Source organism: Ixodes scapularis, unplaced genomic scaffold, assembly GCF_016920785.2.
Source record: "Ixodes scapularis isolate PalLabHiFi unplaced genomic scaffold, ASM1692078v2 PGA_scaffold2__306_contigs__length_199485367, whole genome shotgun sequence".
Lineage (NCBI taxonomy): Eukaryota > Metazoa > Arthropoda > Arachnida > Ixodida > Ixodidae > Ixodes > Ixodes scapularis.
This window is the reverse complement of record NW_024609857.1, coordinates 45,734,651-45,751,695: the sequence shown is the minus strand read 5'-3', so window position 1 is coordinate 45,751,695 and position 17,045 is coordinate 45,734,651. Positions and strand designations below refer to the sequence as shown.

At 48.4% G+C, this 17,045-nt stretch overlaps 1 pseudogene; it reads right to left on the bottom strand.

Annotated features, from left to right (window-relative positions):
* Positions 1–2,993: 2,993 nt before the first annotated feature.
* On the bottom strand, positions 2,994–3,758 carry LOC121836857 (annotated as a pseudogene).
* Between the last annotated feature and the right edge of the window lie 13,287 nt (positions 3,759–17,045).

Genomic DNA, 17,045 nt, shown 5'->3' with positions numbered 1-17,045 from the left:
GTTCCCACGGGGAGTTTTTGGAAGTGGGCCGATGATGTCGCAAGCAACCATCTCCCACGGGTAGTGACTCACTAGAGGCTGCATCAGGCCTGGGGGCTTTCCCCGTCGCGGCTTCGCTTTCTGGCAGGCTGGGTAGCTATGGGCGTATCGGAGTGTGTCCTGTATCATCCCCGGCCAGGTCGCGACGCGACATAACGTTTGAAAAGTCTTGCTGCCGCTGCCATGATCAAGCAAAGCCGAGTCGTGGAAGTATCCGATAAACCGCCTCCGTAGCCTCCTAGGAATCACCACCCTGAACAGAGAGTCGTTCCCCTCCTCGTCGTTGATTGTTGGAATGTAGCGGAGCAATAAGCCGTCTTGTCCCAGCAGGTATGAATCAATATGTTCGCTAAATTGACCGCCAGCGTTCCCGGTGTTGCTTGCCATTTCCGCAATTTTCCCCAACACCCGCTGACAAAAACCATCTGCCTTTTGGGCCTCGACAAGCTCTTCCTTGCTCACCACTTCACCCCAAGCCACGATCCTCTGTTCCCTCGTGCGGCCTCCTAACACTGCGACGAGCTCCTGTTGCATCGATCCCTTCCCGCTGTCTCGCTTATGGTCGCCTGTCAATTCCCGATCAGGCCGAGTTCTACTCGCTCCGAGGAAGTCACACAAGGAGCGCTATCATAGACAAACACTTTATCGATACTTAAGTTGTGCCGTCGATGCTGTGGAAGGCCAAGGTTGCCCTGTGGTCCGGGTCTTTCCTGGGCTCGTTCAGCACCGCCTCTTTCGTTCGTCACGGCCCTTCGAACTCCGTCCACGCGCACCTACCACGAGCGTCCCTTTTTCTTCTTCCTCGCCGCTCACGGGGCCGTCCATCCACGTTCAGCGTGGCTCGTTGTCTCCCACAACCTTGAGGAATAATGGCTCCAGCTGTAGAGCGAAGGACTTTGGTTACATGGGGCAGCCTTCGGACAGAACGCTGAACCGAAACTGGCTTTGGGTTCTTTCCATTTATCAAAAGCCACGTGGTGATGCTTTTGTAGCACAGCGCTATCGATTCTCTCATCACATCGAACACCCCACATCGTTCCAAGACCTTCATGAGAAACTCGTGGGACACTCGATCGAACGCTTGACTGAGATTTGTCTGCAGCACCGCTGATGGTTGATGACCTTCGGCTATCGCTTCACAGGCAAAACGCAGGACGTGCAGGTTGCGATAAATGGACCGTCCTTTCAATCCGTAGGTTTGGTGCTCTCCGATGACGCTTTTCAGTCCAATGTCCAAACGCCGTGCCAACATTTTCGACATTATCTTGTAGTCTGTACTTAACAGACTTATAGGACGGAAGTTTGTTACTTCGAGAAGTTCGCCGTAGGTCTGAGCTTTTGGAATCAAAACAGTGAAGCTGTCTTTCATAGATGGTGGATGTAGCTGTCTTTCTTTTATGTCTCGGAACACTGTCAGCAAAATGGGGCAGAGGAGGATTATAAACATCTTATAAAACTTGGAGCCTATTCCGTCCGGGCCCGGGGCCTTGTTTGCTGGCAGATCCTTGATTACCCTCTTGACTTCTCCTGTACTGATCGGTTGATCCATGCTCCTCTGTCAGAGGAACATGGTCCTCATGTTCTTCTGACACTTGCGGCAGGTTGTTGAGAAAACTATCGGTGATGTCATTATCGATGCCTTCTCTTCGAAACAACTCACTGTAGACGGCTGCAAACATTTATTCAACTTCTGTTTGCCCTTCCGCTATGGCATCACCTTTATTACTTTCAGAATCGTATTCCTTTCCCCTCTTGTTCTGTCTAACGTTGCGAAAATTTTTGTCGGCACCTCTTCTTCGTTTAACATCCGGGTGCGTCTTCGGACTACAGCACCATTTAGCTTTTCTTCCAGTAACTTGAGAAGTTGTGTTTGACATTTTTTTATGTCTTCCAGAAAAACTCCAAGGCTTTGTTCTTCTTCGAGAATTAGTGTCTCGAGGGACTGGACCAACGCCCTTTTCTCTCGAGTGTGCTTGAGCTGTTGTTTCTGCGAAAAGTCTGTTGCGAGTTCCCTCAGCCGCATTTTGAAGTTCTCCCACACGCGGGCATCTAGCGGAGTTTCATTGCTAAGCACCTCAATCTTTTCTTTCACGATCGAAGCAAATTCTTCGTCTTGTAAAATGCTCATGTTCATTTTCCAGCTTCCATCACGTGCGTTGCTGCGACTTTCTGCTCCAGGTTTGAGAGAAAAGGAAACGAGAGCATGATCAGAGAACGAGGCTGCCTCAGCCATGTACTTCTCCACTTGAGTCAGTATTTCGCTTGACAAGTAAAATCTATCAAGGCGGGCGTGAGATGTTCCCTGCCAATGCGTGAAACGAGGAGAAAAGTCCTACAGCGGGCTTGTGACGTCGACAAGGTCAAACAGCTCTAACATACTTTTCAGCTTAGTAGCACTCAAATCGCTTGTCGTAGCGTGATGAGAGCGGTCACGGTTAGATAACAGGCAGTTGAAGTCCCCGCCTAGAAACACTTTTCCAGGCGTTTCCAAGATTTTTATCAAAGACTTGAAGCACAGAAGGCGGTCAGAAGCATCATTCGGTGCATAAACCGGCACTAGACGCACTAGTTCATTTTTAATGAGGCAGTCAACGAGCTCTGCTTATGCGACCGTTTGCGCTGGGCTCACAATCAACAACGGAAAAACGCTTTTTCTTTTTGACAAGCACCGCCGTTCCTCCAGACGAGTTGCCAAGAGTCAATGTGTGGAAGCACCAAAACACGTGCCCAGAGTACTGCACGAAGTCTTTTGCCTGCTCATGCGTGGAAATTCTTGTCTCCTGAATGAAAGCAACATCTATCCGTTTCTTTAGCAGCAGACGGAGTAGCCGTTGCTTACGTTTTCTTGCAACAGTACTAACAGCGTTAAAGGTTGCAATATTCAATGAATTAAATTTTTAACCATTCAATAAAGTGTTGGAGTTGGGATGGCTTACACGTTTGGCAGAACGTCGTCAATCTTCGAAGGCCATTTCCTCAAGTGCTGAAGAACCCCTCTCTGTCAACCGTAGTTGGCCTTGAGGTTCGGTGTCTTTCTTTCAACGCTTGTGGGTCACAAGAGTAAATCGTTGATCAGCCGCAGTCATGCGCGCTGTAGTTTTTCCCGTTGATCGCTCTTCCCTCCTTTTGAGTGGCGCTTCCGCTCCGGTGACTTCTTGATCCGGGTTACCATCTGCCTCGCTGGCCTTTCTGTTTTCGTCCCCCTTTCTTTCGACCAGTTCTGCCTTGACTTGACCTTCTTGCGAGTTCTCTCCCGTCTTCGGCGACAGCGTTTCTGTCACCATGACTTCTGCGACGCTGCTTGCTGGTGGTGCTGAACTCGCTCCTCCGACGACGTCAGATGACAATTCAGACGCCTTCCCTGTCAAACTCCCGGCGATGGTATCCTCCATTTCATCTTGGTCCATCGAGTTATCGACATCCTGTGGTTCGGTTGGAGGCCTCGTTTTTGCCGCGTACGTCTGGATGCAGTTGTCCTCCTCATGTTCATAAGTGCAGCACGTCCTGCAGCACGGGGTGCGACACTGCTTGCGCATGTGTCCTTCCCTCTTGCACCGTAAGCACTGAGGTGGGCGGCCTGGAGTGGACACCAACGCTGACATTCCGAGGATGTTAATTTGATGCGGGATAGCGTCCACTGTGATCCCTTCCTTGAGTACTATTGTGACTGTTCGCGTTGTTATCTCCACATTCTCAAAGCCTGGTTGCCTCCACTTCTGGCGCACGATTGATTTCACTTTCCCGTGCGACTCGAATGTGTTTTGCACAGCTTCGTCGAGAACGCAGACGGGAATCCAGTGAACTTTGAATGATTTCTCACTCACACTCAGATCGATGACCAGGGAGGTCTTGCCCTTGACGTTGAGCACTGCCGCATGTAGCAGCTCCTCCCTCGTTGCCGCGTTGTGCAGGGTGAGCGTCCAAACCTTGTTGTACTGGAAGGCACCGAAGCCGGCCACGTCATTCATGTTAACGGCGCCCTTCAGAACGTCGCGAAAGCCGTCGATGCGATACGGTCTTGCTGATGGGTCGATGTGTAGAAAGACTGAATTAAAAGAACATCGACGTGTCGGCAGCGTAGGCAGGATAATACTATAGTCCTGGAGAACCAAAGTGTCCGAAATACCTGCGGATACCCGGCTAGGGTTAGCCGTAGAACGCGCTCCGCTGGAGCTCATGATTCCTTGACCGTTCGCTTCGGCGTTCGAAAAAAGAATCCTCAACCACAGCAGAAGGCACGAGCCGCCGGGGCTGGCAGAGGTATATAAGTATTGGCGACGTGCGCGACTGAAAGCGTCGCTGTGGTAGGCCTTCCACGATTGGCCCAAAAGCTGTCTATGACGTCGGAAAGGGTATACCATCGACGGAAATAAGAGGAATGAAGGAACTTTAATTTCTACGGTGTTGGTAGTGTTGCTTTGAGAGCGCAATGATTTCAGGCTTCCACCATGCTATTTACAAACACCATCGAACTTGTTGTTCGCAAGGTAATGACGTCACAAGGGGGTACCATAGGAGGGCGCCACCAAAACATCTCGCCGCTAATACTGCCACCATTTTTGTCTCGCGCGGTTCTTCTTTATTTTGGCTTATATTTACCCTCCCTGGCCTTAACATTACCTGCGCTTCTACAGTATAAAGGGGCGGTCAATTGGACGCCAGTTCAAAGTCCCTGCAGTCAGTTTCTGCGTGCGAAATTAGGCTTTTGTGCTTGAAGCGACACGGATTTCTCTGCCATTAGGCAGCGACCATAGGTACTTCCTTGTCCCCATGGAGCTGGTCACGGGACATAGAAATCCCTCTTGGCTGCAGCCGCGGCCGCGGCCGCTAGATGAGCAAACCGCCCCAGGCCTGCTAAGCAGCGATCGCAAGAAATGCAGTCAACCGCTTTGCGCACATCCAAACAGCTCTCAAGTTTCGGAGCGAGAGGTGTAGAAAGTGAAAACGTTACACAAGCTATTCACTAACCGTTTATTGCCGAGCCTGCTTCCCGCGCCGGTAAGGAAATGCGTTTCAGACGCTGTCACTCAGTCTTCTCGTTTTCAACACTGTGATCATTAAAAGGAGACAATCCAAACCTCACGACTGCACACACATCACGCCTCACCTTTGCAAAATACCCGCGAAACATTTTTTTTCGTTAGCACCGCGCACCCGACATGAGTGGTAACCATCCTCGAAACCATAAGTCGTTCTAGAAAGGGCGAATTCAAAGCAGCAGTTGGCTGATTGCCGGCTCCAAAAATTATCACCAAGCGTGAAAAAAGTACTAATATCATATGACGGGCTAGTTTATTTATTTATTTATTTAAATACCTTAAGAACCCTGAGTCAGGGTATTGCATAAGGGAGTGGGTTAAAAAATAGGGAGGTTAACATTTGGCAGAACGAATTGATGTCTTCAGCAGAGACGATGGCTTCGGGCAGGGCGTTTCAGTCCACAGTTGTCGCGGGGGAAAAATATTTAAGGAATGTTGTATTTTGAGACAAAGGAAGGTCAACTTTTGCGCGGTGATCAATGCGAAGTGATATGCGATGAGGTGGCAAGATGAATGAATTATGTAGATGATCGTCGAAGTAAAACTTGTAGAAAATGCATAATTTAGCGGCGCGCCTGCGTGAACACAAAGGGGTAAGTGATAAATTTTGTTTAAGTTCAATAACACTAACAAACCTGGATTATCGAGACGTTATAAAGCAATTGGCCCCAGTTTGAACTGATTCTAAGTCGGATACAAGGTAATAAGGATGGGGGTCCCAAACGGACGTGACGACGCATGTTCTAGTTTCGGACTTACCAATGTGACATATGCAAGTCGCTTCACGGATGAGGACGCGAGACGAAGATTACGGCGCAAGAGACCAAGAGTGCGATTTGAGTCGGAAATGATAGTATTGACATGGGTTTTCCAAGAAAGGTTGGAAGTGAAGGGAACGCTAAGATACTTATAGTCGACACGGGATCAATGTTAAGATTACCAACATAGTAGGAAGAGTGAAAATGTTGACGAATTCGACAGAAGGAGTGGCATTTGTATTTTGGTGTGTTTAGTAGCATATGCCACTTTGAACAGCTATCGTTAATTCGCTCTAGGACAGCATGCAGGTTGCGCAAGTTATCAGTGTGTTAGATATGGCTCTGTAGGCTACGCAGTTGTCAGCAAATAGACAAACGTTAGAAGGCATTGAAAGAGGTAAGTCATTAATGGACGCGAGAAAAAGTAGGGGTCCAAGAAGAGATCCTGGCGGTATACCGGAGGTTACATCAGCGCTTCGGGAACGGCAGTTGTTAATTCGCACATGCTCGCTTCGAGAGCTGAGAAAGCCTTCGATCCAGGCTAGAATGGAAGAGTCAAGAGACAGTGTGGACAGCTTTGCTAGTATAAGTTTGTGGGAAACGCGATCAAAAGCTTTAGAAAAATCAATAAAAATGGCATCAACTTGATGCCATTTTTTCTAGAGACGAAGGAATATCGTGACAGAAAGCGGCAAGCTGCGTTTCGCTTGAACGGTGTTTGCTAAAGCCATGTTGATTGGGGAGAAAGAATTTATTCTGTTCCTGGAATAGACCATTTGCAATATTCCCAAGAACCCCGGCCCGCACTCGAGAAATCTTGGGAGCGGTGTTCCTTCAGCTTTAAGAAAAAGTTTATTCACGTTTGGTACAAGGTCAACAGGGCGAAAACAGGCACAAGGACGGGCGGACTAGGCCGTCTCAGAAAAACGCGGCGCGACGCCAAGATAGTACTACAAAACCGCCGGTATTCCACCGTACAAAGGGAAAAATCAAAGAGTCAAAATAAAACCGTCCTCGCGAGGGCACGTCCACTCACACCTGGGCAAGGGGAGGAAACGAAAAGGAAATGCCGCCGTGAACTAAAGTAACCTAGCTGCAGGACCACCTGCGCAAGAACTCACGCTCGCCTAACCAGAAAAGTTCGGAGGCGAGGTGGCGGAGCAAGGCTCTACGCAGCTGGGACAGGAGAAGCCACATAGCACGGGTGCGCCGCTATTGGCCCACCGCAGCACAGCAATTCCGCCTGAGAGCGAGGTGTCCGACGGCCAGGAGGAGCGAGGCCAGGCCACCCCGTGGGCACCGGCCACCGAGAGCGAAGCGGTGGACTCCCAAGGGGCGAAACCCGTGGTGAATGCGGCGCCAGAAAGTTTGCGCTGCCGGACGTTCCTGGAAGATGTGTAAGACAGTCTCTACTTGTCCGCAGTTTGGGCAACGGGGGTCCGGGACCAAGCCCCAGCGGTGGAGACGTTGCTTCGTGGGCAGGATTTCAAACCCCCGACGCCTACATTGATGAAACTACAGCGTCTTAGATTGGTGAAACCGGACGGAGGAGAGAGACCAGACTCAAAGAACACAAGCCTGACGTCACGTACGCATCCCACGCGACGCAACTGACACTCAACTAGTGGACCATGCTTGGACAAAGGGGCATTCTTTCGACTTTGCGGTCGCGACGACCTTGGCGAGGGAGTACAGATGGGGGCCCCGGAAATTCCTAGAATCGTGGTTTGTCCGCAGGAACACATCCGTGTGTAACAAATACGCGGCCCTCTCCACGAAGCTTATACGGACATTCCTGATAAATAGCATTGACTTGAGGTAAAACCTTGCATTTGGTTTGTAACTACTAAAGATGCCTCCTGCATGGGAGGCGAAACGTCTAATGAAATTGTTTTTTCTGTTGTGTCAAGTCGATGCTCTTATTTTGATTATGACGTCTTCCGGCTTTTGGAGTATTTTTGCATTTGCAAAAGATTTATGCCTTCGCTTCGTCTCTGTCGGCTTCTTCAGTTTATTTTGACCAGAGTCTACACTTGTGGGCATTTTTTGTGGCATTTCCAAAGAGGGGAAGAGATCACATTTGAACAGCTTTGATCAGTGCTCAGGCGAGGGCTCCCTTTTTTTTATAGCATACAAAGCCGCAGAAAGCTGTCCAGATGTAAAGCGGAGTGACACATCATACCGCCGCGTTGTGACAAAGCTTCCGGTCACCCCAGTGGTGCTTAAAGCCTTTCACGTGCCAGTGCCGCTTCGGAACCATAGGTGTTCTTATGCCTCACTAGAGAGGCCGGAAGACAGCAAGTTCATATTCAGTCCGGCCGTGTCCTGACATCTCTGACTCCCTCACTACGGGCATCTAGGCATCTGACACCCAAATATCTGGCGCTTTTTCTTTCTTTCACATGGCGTTCCAAACGGCACACGACGGCAAATGCACATCAAGCTATTCTTTAACCCGTGTCGCCATCTCTATTATATATTAAGAAATTGCCACTTGCCGTAAGTGAATGGAATATGTTTGATGTCTAATAGTAAACTACATGTGCAGTATGTCGATATTGAAGTCCTGGAAAATATTATAGCGAAGGATGCTTTGTAATTTAGTGTCTCGAAATTTTGATTAGTTGATGTGATTCCGGTTTATATCACGATGAAGTTGAATCTTATACTGTACTTTTTTTCTTTTAATAGTTACGTATCTACAATGCGTCGTTTATTCTTCAGTTCATTAGATACAACCCACCGTTCACGCAAATTATAGTGGATGATGGGATGTTTTTCAACTATATTTTAATGGCTAAATACTACGATTACATTTCAGTTGTTAGTTTAATCTTAAGCTTTTAAAAGACCAGTCTCTAATGTTTAATAATTTTTTTCCTCAAGTTATAACAACTTGAGGAAAAAAATTACCAAACATTAGAGACTGGTCTTTTAAAAGCTTAAGATTAAACTAACAACTGAAATGTAATCGTAGTATTTAGCCTTTAAAATATAGTTGAAAAACACGTATTTTCTATGGGATTAACCGTAGGACTGTAGAATACATAACAAAAAGTCATAAACCGTGAATAGAACGAAAATATATGCATGGGAGGGGAGGGGGTTGCACATTAAGCGTTCGCCCGAACTTGAAGGCCGCAAGAGTAAAGAATTCAAGTTCATACAGCGCTATTTTTTGTATGCATAAGGCACGCAAACGCGTATACTAGAATTAGTTAGAATTATTTTACCCGACCTTGTATATAAAAAAACGAAATAAAATGACAATCCTTAGCAACTGCTCCTTAGTGACGCATTTTTTTTACTATTTTTTAGGTATTTTAAATTTTTAGTTTTGAGCGGACACTTTTTGTGAAAACTATTTCATGGTTCGTGCACTATGAACTAAAAAGCAATCGCGTGTGTTTTTTCTTTATTAGTGAAGTAGCGAGTAGTGCCGCGTCAATGGCGGAGTTGGCAACTCACGCGAATGCCACGCGGAGGGACGGGATTCTTACCCTGTTCAGCCCCTTTTCTTTCGTTTATCAACCCCTGCTCTCCTGCAAGTTTCCAGCTCATTCTTCACAGTCATTGTGTGCTCAGGTTCAGAACATTCCTGAACGTACCACACGTATAAAAGCAGTGGTAACTCGCTCCTTCGAGTATGTCATTGACTCCCCGCCACAGTGGGATATATGCAACTTGTTTTCCTTTAGTTGGCGCACAAATTTGCCTTATTAAACGTGTATTTTTTTATTTGTTCTACGTTCTTCTGTTTGTTTTAGTTTGTTACAATATTTCTTATTAAAACTTAACTTTGAGTCGCGTTCTCTTCATAGGGTGTATTATTTGGCTGATTGCGTCTTCAGTGTACTACGTCTCCAGGAGAGCACCTTGTTGTGGGTAAAGGGCTGATATGATAGTTTAACTTTTCTAGTCATCGCTAGGAATACCGACCGATGGTGGAAGTGGCGAAGTCGAAATGATAGACCGCTTATATATTATGGTGTTGTTATACTTAAACCCTAGCTCTGCACCAAACAAAAGCACAACGCGTTGCAAAAAAAAAAGAAGAAAAAACAAGTTAAATTTTGTAGGCAGGCTGATAAAAAGAAACAATTGTGTCCGTGCCGTACGTGGCTCTTATAGGGTTCTTGCACGTGACCGTGATGCAACGGTATTTCCAGTTCAGAAATCTTGCCGGAAGCCACCAAAGTTCATGTTGGAGGCATTCGTCGCTCTTATGCTATATTTTGTGTTCTTTTGGGGCCATGTTCGCAGTGTAGTTTTTCCGCTCACTCGAGTTTTAAAATGGTCAGTGGCACCGTAATTAATTGTTTTAGACGTAAAAGTCGCGACAAGATGCCGCGATAATATATAGTAAGAGTGCAGGCGAGCTTGGTGAATGTTAACCATGTTGGATAAACCTGAGTCTGGAAAGAAATGAACAAATAAGTCGAAGAAACAGAAAAGGACAGGACGATGTCTCAATGTAGCACTCGTAATACTTTTGGCTACACTCTTTAAGTGGTCTTTATTCAGGACTGAGAGGTCGTTTTGTCCTTTCCGTTTCTTCGACTTATGTGTTAATTTCTGACCGTGTCTCAGGTTAATCCTACCCAGTTAAAATGCAGCAGTATTAGTTATTTTTTTCTTTGCAAAAGCATTAACTGTTTTATAGAGCGAGTCGGCGTTATATGATCTAAGCCACCGTTATCGTTGTCGGTAGCAGCGATAAGCGGCACCTAAATTCCCACTGCCTGAGCGAAACAGCACATAAATATTATCTGTAGAAGCAAGCAACGGCACCGAAATTCCCCTGAGCGAAACCGGACCTAAATCCCCATTGGCTGCGTCGCGTCATGTGGCTCCGTAACAACGGCGTCATAGTTGCTAAGGAGCCAGCCAAAGTGCTGGTGGCGCAGCGGGAGTGGGGGACGCGGTTATGCGCTGGCCTGACACTAGGCCACACGTTACGCCTAACGTTAGGCCTAACGTTACGCTTTGAGGTCTAACGTCGTCAACCGGTACCCGTAGCTATACTTCGTTTCAGCTTCCGTCCGAGCGCAGCCAAAGGCTGAGGGACGGTTCGCAACTTCGAAAAGAGCATTCATACGCACCACAAAGTAGTTCACAAAAGTTTTTTTTTTTAGTAACTATTTGGTGCGTAAACAATGCACAATATTTTAGATGTGTACTGTAGAGAATAATTTTCAACTAAAATAATTAATTACCTGAAGTTTGTAGAGAAGTCTTTGACGAGCGTGTTGGGACAGATGTAACAGTAAGAAAGCACAAAACAAACAGAGGGACAAAAACAGACATGTACAAGCTTGTACATGTCTGTTTTTGTCCCTCTGTTTGTTTTGTGCTTTCTTACTGTTACATCTGAAGTTTATGTTTCTATTAATATAGGTAAATGCATGTGGTTTGAAGAAAATACGTACATCCGCTGGCAACACGGCTGCAGCGCTCGGTTTATCTGTGTGATTTCGTTCCCGTAATGGCCAAATCATGTGCTTCGCTGCTTTCCTCACCGAGTCGCTTCAAAACGTCCTTTCACAAAGGCACGCTCGGGCATCAGGCGCGAGAGGTCGTGATGAATGTCTACTTTCAAATTCGCCAGAAGACTCCGGCTGCGTCGTACCGCGAATGCGTTGTAAACAAAAAAAGCGTCCGGGCAACTACAATTATGACTACAATTCCCTGATACGCGGCGAAATCGGGACACCCCTTTACCTACCGACCACATTGAACGCCGAGAAGCTGGTGCAAAGGACTGCGTCTCGAGCCCTGGTATATTCAGACAATACAAGGAAACATCAACGGCCGGGTCATCGGGCACCTTGCATTGTGTAACTACGTTTCCAAACTGTGCCGAAATGCCGAACAGGTTGAAAGCACGGACAAAGACACCAGCGGCCAGCCTACGTACTCACATCCCCTGTGACTAAATTTCATAACGTGAACAGGCACTTTTTGAATTTGTAGCAGACGATACCGTTGATACACCCGTAGCAGACGAAATACTCGGAGAGCGCGGGCGGCGCGGACGACCAGCGGCGCGGCGGAGTGATACAAAAGTGCAGGCGAGATCGCGGGACCCATTGCCGGCGTGTGATTGGCTCCGGCCACACGTAGCTTTGGCTGCGCTCGGACGGAAGCTGAAACAAAGTATAGGGCGATAATGTTTATGAGAGGACACGTAATTTCAGCACGTGCCGTACGGAAGTTGGCACTCCCGCCGCTGCCTCACCCAGCGGCCCACTACTCACCAGCGAGCGGGGAATGTTTTCGCATTCACAATTCAGAAGAAGTGCTTATGTCTCCTCGATTTTTGTTTTCTTTAGAATTCCGGCAATCTTTAGGAACTAGGACAAGGCTACGCTCCAGTGTTGCGGAGTTGCCACTCCGGAGTTGGAATGATTCCGGAATCATTCCACTTTTTTGCGACCCCGGAATGGAATGGGAATGGAATGGCGGCAGCGTTGAGGGGAATGGAATGGGAATGGAATTAGATGCCTTTTTTCGGAATGGAATGGGAATAAAATAAGCCCAATTCTTTTTTTTCTTTTTTTTTTTTTAGTGTTTACGGTTAGCGAATTTGAGCCAGTCAGCGAGCCAGTTGCTCAGAAATAAAATGAGCGGGCGGGAAACAGCTAACCCACGTGGAGCTTTAACAGACTTATACGCAAAGAATGCAATACAAAAAAGAAGCTTCAAAGCAAAGAGCAGAGGGGGGAGGGAAGGGGGGGGGGGGGGGGGTGGCGGTGGCGTCTTTCGCGCAGGCGACGGGCTTTACTGGCGTTACACGAGAGCGAGCGAAACAAGAAACCAAGCACCAAGCAAAAGAAACGAAGGCATGGAGAATACACGCACGCACAGACAGATCTGAGAGCGGGGGACGACTTATAACCCGCAGAGCTCTGATAACGCGTTGACTCGCGCGCCGCCGAAAGATGATCAGTTGTTGTTTTCTTATAGTTCAAGGAGCGTTGTTTAGCAGGCGGCCAAACCTGCTGCCTTCCATGTTCATTCGCGCGCACTCCTTTGAAGTGCGAACTGTGGGTTCGCTTCGGCAATAAAACAAAGCAAGATTCACTTTTCTCTTTTCCTCTTGCGCTTTGCTCCGACACTTGTTTTTTTTTTTTTTTTTTATTCTGCATTTTTACGTGTAAGTCCGCCTTTTACTTGGTCTTTGTTCCGATGCTTGTTTTCTGTGTTATATGTTTTACATTCAAGTGGATTACGGTTACAGGCAAGCTAGCGGATTCCCGCTCATTTCCTTTGAATTTAGACACTGCCTACTTTGTTTCACCTTGTGAGGAACCGCTGCGGACGCTACGAGTCGCCCCAGGCAATCCAGCACCGTGAGGGGGACAACACGCACGGCGCGTTGCTGCGCCCCAGTGTCACGCGACACTCAGAAGGCACTGGATTGGTTTCGATGGCTCTCGTGCTGTCTGTTACGGTCCATCGTAAGGTGAAGTAGATTGTCGTCACCGCTCTTGTCGCGTGACCGAACTGACTAGACCTGCAGAAAGACTGTTTCGTGACATGGTCTCTCGCGCTGCGCCGTAGAGGTTGCACTTTGTCAGAGGATGTGTTCCTGCCACTGTGCATGGAGTCGCTTCGAGCAGCGTACTAGCCGTATTGCTGTGCAGGTATTTTAAGAATATAGTACTTAATATAGCTTATTTCTGCGCCACGCATGAACTGGATATTTTCATGGTCTTATCAAACAAACACGCTGGCCGCGTATGTCCTAGACGACAAATGCAAAAAAAGGTTTGCCAAAAAAAATTAGTGGATTTACGTTTTGCTGTTTGTTGGGAGCCGTACGTGGTCGAAAGACTGATGTTTTAAACAAGCATCGACATATCAAGGGGCTTTCTCGATGTTTGCAGTACAATCTAAACAAACACTTTGTGCCACCAGTGCTCCACTGAGTAAAATCAGTGCTTTTTTAGGCATTTTGCATTTTGTTGCAATTGTTTATGCGTTTGATAATGTCAGCTCTAACAATTTTTACGTTTAGGAATTAGAGGAATGGAATGGAACGATTCAGTCATTCCAGGAGTGGGAATGGGCCCAGTGTCCCCATTCCTAGGAGTTGAAAGGAATTGAATTATCGCAAGCTCTAATTCCCCGGAATGGAATTGGAATGGAATGGGGGTGCCCATTCCGCAACACTGCTACGCTCTAGCAATCGGTCCGCCGGCGTCATGAATGGCTGCGACGGATACGCATGCACAATATTTACAGAAAAGCTTCGTACCAACCAGTGTTGCGGAGTTGCCACTTCGGAGTTGGAATGATTCCGGAATCATTCCGCATTTTCGCGACCCCGGAATGGAATAGGAACGGAAGGACGGCAATGTTGAAGGGAATAGACTGGGAATGGAATTAGATGCCTTTTGCCCGGAATGGAATAAAATTAAAATGTGCCCAAACTTGTAATTTTTTGCAGGTTTTTTTTTTTTTCTTTTTTTTTTTTTTTTTGGGGGGGGGGGGTTACGCTTAGCTAAATTAAGCCAGTCAGCGATACAGTTGCTCAAAAAGGAAATGAGCGGTAAACTGATACGCAAAAGAAAAAAAAATGCAATACAAAAAACAAGCGTCAAAGCAAAGAGCGGGGGGGGGGGGGGGGAGGGAGGGGGTGGCGGTGGCGCCTTTAACGAACGCTCAGGCGACGGGCTTCACTGGCGTTACACGAGAGAGAGCGAAACAGGAAACCAAGCACCAAGCATGGAGAATGCACGCGCGCACAGACTGAGAACTGGGAGCAGGGACGGCTTCTAACTCGCCGAGCAACTTGTTGACTGGCGCGCCGCCGAAAGATGATCAGTAATTTTTTTCTTATAGTTCGAGGAGCGTTGTCTAGCAGGCGGCCAACCCTGCTGCCTTCCACGTTCATTCGCGCGCACTCCTTTGCTTCGGCATTAAAACAACGCATTAAACTTAAGTTAGGTCAAGTGCAAGAATATCAGCGGCTATTCATGAATTTGGAGTCTATAGAGATATTCGGAAAAAAACGAGAAAAAAAAACGAGAGAAGAGGGACGAAGAAGGGGACAAACACCAAGCGTTTTCTGTTTGTCCGTTTCTTCGTCCGTCTTCTCTGTTCTTTTCAGATACGTGTAACATCAAGGCCTCTGTCATTGTGAGCAAATGTGACCACACCAAGTACGTGACGTTACAGGAAATATGGCAGCGCCCAAGCAGCGGCTGGCCCCAGCTGGGGCGGAGCATTTGACGGAGCTTGTCAGATGCGTTGTTCGTTGTCGTTGGGCCCAGCAACTTGATTTCAGTTGCGGGAGCCGTCATAAGTGGCCGGTCGAAAGCGACTTCACAGTTCAGCGTGGTCTCTCACGTACGTATTGTTGTGTATTCAAGTTCTCGCGCCCCGGTCCTCGCCGAGGAGTCGCGTATATTATCGTTCCCCCAGGTTGCACCAGATGGAACTACGCGTCCGAAGAGCACTGAACCGGGCGCGTGTCAAGTTTAACCCAGCGCTCCAATGGGAGACATACCCCTTACCTACCACGGAGCAGTTCTTCGCCAATCTCGCAGGTTGCAAGGTATTCTCGCGCCTTGACCTAGATCAAGCATACCAGCAGCTGACTGTGGATGAAGAGACCGCCGACTTGCGGACGGTCAACAGGCATCGCGGACTGGATCGAGGCACCCGCCTTCCATTCGGTGTCGCCACAGCCGTTGCCATCTTCCAGCAATATATGGAGGAACTCCTGGCCGGACTTCCAATGGTGCACGTCGGAGGCCGAACGGAAGTAGAGCACCACCGCAACCTCCGAGCGGTTTTGAACAGAATCCAGGAAGATGGAGTGCGCTTGAGCAAAACAAGTGCGCCTTCGGAGTGCCGAATGTCGTCTTCTTGGGCTATCACATCGACAGCCAAGGCATTTATTTACCCGACTGAAAAAAAGGTTAAGGCTCTGAAGGAAGCTCCAGCACCAAAGGACAAGCAGCAACTTCAGTCCTTCCTCGGGTTGTTGAACTTTTACAACCGTTTCCTACGCGGAGCAGCGCACACACTCGAACCCCTGTACCGTCTCCTCGGCAAAGACTCGCCATGGAGATGGGGACCGGATGAACACCAGGCGTTTATCAAGGCAAAAACGCTTCTGGAATCGTCAGCGGTGTTGAGACACTACGACGTCCACAAGCCACTCGTTCTCGCATGAGACGCATCGCCATACGGGCTCGGTTTTGTGCTGAGTCATGAAGATCAGCCTGGCCTGGAAGATCCAGTCGCCTACGGATCCAGGATGATGACTCCGACGGAGAGGAACTACTCTCAAACAGACCGGGAGGCGTTGGCCGTGTTGTCGGGAGTCAAGAAGTTTAACCAGTACCTGTATGAGAGACACTTCAAGATCTACACAGATCACAAACCCTTGCTTGGGCTCCTGCACCACAGCAAACTCATCCCAGCGGTTCTATTACCACGCCTGCCCCGATGGAATCTCGTCCTGGGACAGTAGGACTACGAGCTGGTCTACCCTCCAGGTTGACACATGGGCAATGCCGACTCCTTCAGTCGGTTGCCTCTGCCGACAAAGGACTTCCGTCCCCCACCCCTGGAGGACGTTCTCCTGCTCGAGGCTGCTCCAGAGGTGCCAGTCGACGCAAAGTGAATTGCTAGACTAACTAAACAGGATCCGAAGCTGTCCCGCGTCCTCCGATGGATCAAGCATGGATGGCCTGACGAGAAGCCATCAGAAGAGTTCCAACCGCAATATGTGCGCCGCTACGAACTCTCCGCATACCGCGACTGCATTCTTTGGGGCAGCCGCGTAGTTGTGACACCTAGCCTCCGCCCCGAGATCCTTAAGATTCTCCACTCTGCATGGTGCGTATGAAGGGGCAGGCCAGAGGCTACGTCTGGTGCCCAGGCCTGGGCAAGGGAATTGAAGAGCAGGTCCGCACGTGCGCGACTTGCCAAGTCACAAGGGACTCGCCTCCACAAGCTCCAGTGCATCCCTGGGAATGCAGCTCCAGGCCATGGTCCCGACTGCACGTGGACTTTGCGGGCCCCTTCCAAGGAAAGACCTTCTTTTTGGTCGTGGACTCGTATTCTAAGTGGCTAGAAGTACGAATTACGAAATCCACGTCAACAACGAATGTCGTCCGCGAACTAAGAAGGATGTTCGCCACCCACGGACTGCCCGATGTGGTGGTCTCGGACAACGGCCCTGCCTTTGCGT